Here is a 5,031-nt window from a genome sequence, read left to right on the forward strand (position 1 = left end):
TCTACATTTTCTTGACTTTAGCACTCATGGGGGTGTTGTAGTCATCACCACTTTCTGACTTTCCCTCCCACATATCCATTTTAACCCCTTGTGTTGTTGGTGTCATTTTCCTATATGCGTGCTGTAATACCGGTTTCATTTACAGTTAAAAGACAGTCTGGACCGTTATATAGGCCATAGTTATAGTGCGCGCGTGAGGAGAGTATTAAAATTACTGATAAAAACAATTATTTGCGTTGTGCAACATTTGGACTGAGAGAGAGAAATTCTGATGTTAAGAAGGAATTTTATGCTGCTTCAGGTTGGCAATACTGACCGGAGATCAAAGACAAATGTTTTTGTTTTACGATCTCGAAATAGATCTCGAAGTTGCTAATTGTTTATCATCAAAACAAACACTTGAATGCTTTCTTAGGTCAGCCATTTACTGAAACAACACATTTTTTTTAAAGATGCTGTCCCCTAAGGAGAAATAGTAGAACTGTCTTACCTTGCATCCACTAACAAATTTCATCATCCCCAGGATTAATAGATCCTTAACAAGGGATACATTTTCATGACATCCATTTCTATGTCACTAGTACGCAAAAGATTAAAGAGGCAAGATGCACATCAGAGTGGTATTGGAACGAGGATAAAAGTTCTATTTACACCGGGAATCGAACCCTGCCAGTCAAGTTATCTGTTAACTATCTTACAAACTACGCCTCCACTGTTTTCTTTTATCTATATATTATATGTTCTAATTTACTAAATTGCTAAAGGTTATTTAAACAAAAGAAGTCACAGGGACTAGACGAACACATATTTTCCAACAACTGCAACAAGATACAAAAGGAACATTGACACAAGGACAACGGAACAGAAAAAAGTAGCTTCCTTGGCAATTTCAATATTCTTCATCGTCAGTTTCTTCCCCATCCTGTATGCCTTCTAACTCCTGATACTGTTGGTATTCATTAATTATGTCTTGCACATTGTTTAAAGCTTCTATCAGTTCCAACTCGGATAAACCCTCACCGATGTACCAGTGAAGAAACGCTTTTCTTCGGTACATTTTCCACGTCTGATCAACAACTCTTTTGAACGATTCAGTAATAGCAGTTGAATTGCCTATAAAAGTAGCCGCCATTTTTAGTCCACGAGGAGCAATATCGCATGCGGCTGTTTTTACATTATTGGGAATCCATTCGGTGAAATAACGACTGTTCTTATTACACAAGTTAAACATTTGTTCTTCTACCTCTTTCATGGATAATCTTCCTCTGAACACTGCACCAACGGTCAAGTATATACCATTAAGTGGATTACAAGCTGACATGATATTTTTGGAGTCAAACAGCTGTTGGGCTAATTCTCCCACAGTTATTGGTTTGCACCTATGCTTTCCTAGAGGATTGAGAGGCGCATATCCTGGTATGAGGAAGTGAAGGCGTGTAAACGGAATTAAATTAACAGCTAACTTTCGTAGATCAGAATTTAGTTGTCCGGGAAAACGTAGACTAGCAGTTACACCAGTTAGAACAGAGGATATTAGGTGGTTTAAATCGTTATACGTAGGAGCTCTTAATTTCAGTGTGTTAAAACATATATCATACAAAGCTTCATTGTCAATACAAAACGTAAGATTACTATTAGCCTCCAGATAGTCAAAACTAAGAGTAGCGTTATATGGTTCAACTACTACATGAGATACTTTTGGAGAAGGTATAATACTATATGTGTTAACGAGCCTATCAGGATATTCATCGTTGATTTTGGACACAAGAAGTGAACCCATTCCAGAACCAGATCCACCACCAAGTGAATGCATTAGCTGAAACCCTTGTAGACAATCGCAACGTTCAACTTCTCTACGAAGAACGTCCATGACGACATCAACCAGCTCGGCTCCCTCACTTAAAAATCCTTTAGCCCAGTTATTACTTGCACTACATTCTCCAAACACAAAATTATCTGTGCGAAAGATTCGTCCGTAAAGTCCTGATCGAAGAGCCTCCAAAGAACCACTTTCCAAATCAATCATAATTGCTCTTGGGACATACATTCCACGACGTCCTTCGTCGAAAAACACATCAATACGTTCTAGCTGTAAGTCCGAGTCACCGTGAAAGCATCCTGGTGGGTATATACCATGTTCGTCTGAAATTAGTTCCCAAAATTTTCCACCAATTTTGTTACCACATTGGCCAACTTGAAGATTTATGATTTCCCTCATTTTTTAAAAAAAAGAAAAAGAAAGCAAAATCACACTTATTAAATTTAGGTTTCTAAAGTAGTTGTAAGGGAATGAATAAATTTAGAAATTTAGAGAATTTTGAAGATCGTGTATAAAATTTTGAATGAACGAACAAATAAACGTTACCACGGTAATGTAGAATTTTTGTTTATTATCTATATATTTTTTTAAAAGAAATGAAACATTTGAGTATGTTAAAAGATAGACTTAGGCATACATCAAATTATCAGATACTTCTTTAAATTTTCAGGAAAGCGCTGAATTTCTTTAAATTTTATTTATTTATTTATATTTTAATTTCACAACATCTCACTAATTATCTAGAGTTTATCAAATGTTTCATCGTTGGAATACACTAGTATTTTCAGCTCTAATTAATTAAAAGAACTAGATTTTTTATTTAATTTTTGAGTTTAACGTCTCTTTCAGCAGCAAGTTATATGAGATATGGACTTATAGCTTAACGTGGCATACGAAAACATGAGCTCCCGTTGGGAATCAAACTCGGGTCAAATTCAAATTCAAAGAGCCGCTTAGCCAGACGTGAGCTCTTAAAATAATTTGAAATTGCACGAGACATTGATACACAGCATGGTGTATTCTGGTGCAATTGTTAGTTCAGGAATAGTAAAAACAATACTCGTGATTTAATTTTCATGATTACTCTACCACTACGCTGCTGATGAAACATGGAACACCATGCTAATCACATTTCCCATTCAGAAGTGTTCGAACGGTACGTAAGAGTACGCACAAAGAATTTTAGGAATAATTTCCAAAAATTGATTAAAAGATTGTTATCTTGGCTAAAATTTTTTAGGAATGATCAAAAAATGCATCAAAAGATGGTAATCTTGGTCAATAATCAGTTTTTGGAATCAGAGGCAACAAAATTCTTCAACGGATCCTAAATCAATTTTTTTCTATTTTTCTTTTTTTAACAGAATAAGCACATCATACTGAGTTAAGTGATAGTTTGGGTTTGGCTGCACTATATGTAGTTCTACAGATATAAGGCGTCCAAGCAAATTTTTGTTTTAAATATATTAGATCTTTTGATCCAAAAATGAAAATGGAACGTGCAAATTAATATCCCAGACAACACGTACGTGTACGTCACATGTGCACTATCCATGCATAAGCCGTACATTTGCACATGTGCATTTGTGTGGATGATGAACACGTGCATAAGCCGTACACGTGAATTTGCGTGGATGAAGCACACATACATAACCCGTGTATGTGCACATGTGCATTTACGTGGGTTATGCACACGTACATAACCAGTGATTAAGTCGTGCATGTGCACATGTGCATTTGCTTGGATAAAGTACACATTTACATAACCCGTGCCTAAGCCGTTACATACACATGTGCATTTGCGTGGATGAAGCACACATTTATATAACCCGTGCTGTAGCCGTTATGTACACATGTGCATTTGCGTGGATGCAGCGCACGTACGGAACCCGTACATAAGCCGTTATGTGCACATGTGCATTTGCATGGATGAAGCACATATTTATATAACCCGTGCCTAAGCCGTTATGTACGCATGTGCATTTGCATGGATGCAACGCACGTACGTAACCCGTGCTTAAGCCGTTATATGCACATGTGCATTTGCATGGATGAAGTACACATTTATATAACCCGTGCTGTAGCCGTTATGTACACATGCGCATTTGCGTGGATGCAGCGCACGTACGTAACCCGCACATAAGCCGTTATATGCACATGTGCATTTGCATGGATGAAGCACATATTTATATAACCCGTGCCTAAGCCGTTATGTACGCATGTGCATTTGCATGGATGCAACGCATGTGAGTAAATTTTAATTGAATTTTTATATTTGGTTATGTATGTGTATTCGTGTCTACTGTTGTTCTCAGATGTTCGCTTTCTCGAGACCAAGGTGCGTTTGAGTATATCACCAGTTTAACCAGCTACAAGTCTATGTGGCCACCACAGAAGAATAGCTCGCAACCGGGGATGCACTCACTCGCTCCATAGTCATGGGAGAAAGGATCGAACTCAGAAGACCTGCCCTACAAGTGTATTATCTAAATCAAGTTTGCGCAACGGAAAAAAATATAAATAAACTCGAAAATTTGGAAAGTAAATAAAAAAAATAAATCTCAGGGATTCGTGACATTCACTGATGGGTTCCCCGTAACGTTTCACTCATATCATTTTCCCCCTCGATGATTCATTATCGGATTGATAGGAAGACGCACTATTGATCTCGACTAAATCCTGTTTTACTATAAAATTTCTACTCTACTGTATCTCTGTTATATGGAATAAAACATAATTGTCAACTTGAAGCTTTACTTGTTTTACCGAAGCTTTATACAGACTGTTTACATTGAGTTTAGGGGCACAACAATACATCGCATTACACTTTACAGAATCATTTTACCGTGCGTGTCACAATTCGTGATCAACCATTTTACAATATCACATGCACACATACTCTCATGACTTTCAAATTTTATTTCACATATTCCCAATATTTATTACTTTTATTAAATAGTTACTCATTCTCGACTATCTTAAGGAAAGTGCCTCTCATTGGCATTCATATCTTTCATTTAAAAAAAATCTTATGTTTTAGCTGTTCACAGCAGCTACAATTACTAGGCACCCTTTTCTATATTTATTTATTTCTTGCCTACACATTTTATTACAAAATATACACATGAAATCACTAAATCCTTAACCTATACTAACCTAAGACACATTCACACTACACACTCACACCAACACATTTATTTTATAACGTAAAA

At 36.6% G+C, this 5,031-nt stretch overlaps 1 pseudogene; it reads right to left on the minus strand.

Moving 5' to 3' along the window:
* Positions 1–783: 783 nt before the first annotated feature.
* LOC145671536 (tubulin beta chain pseudogene) lies at positions 784–2,350 on the minus strand (annotated as a pseudogene).
* Positions 2,351–5,031: the final 2,681 nt, after the last annotated feature.

Source organism: Thermobia domestica, chromosome 2 (assembly GCF_964235325.1).
Source record: "Thermobia domestica chromosome 2, izTheDome1.hap1.1, whole genome shotgun sequence".
NCBI classification, from domain to species: domain Eukaryota; kingdom Metazoa; phylum Arthropoda; class Insecta; order Zygentoma; family Lepismatidae; genus Thermobia; species Thermobia domestica.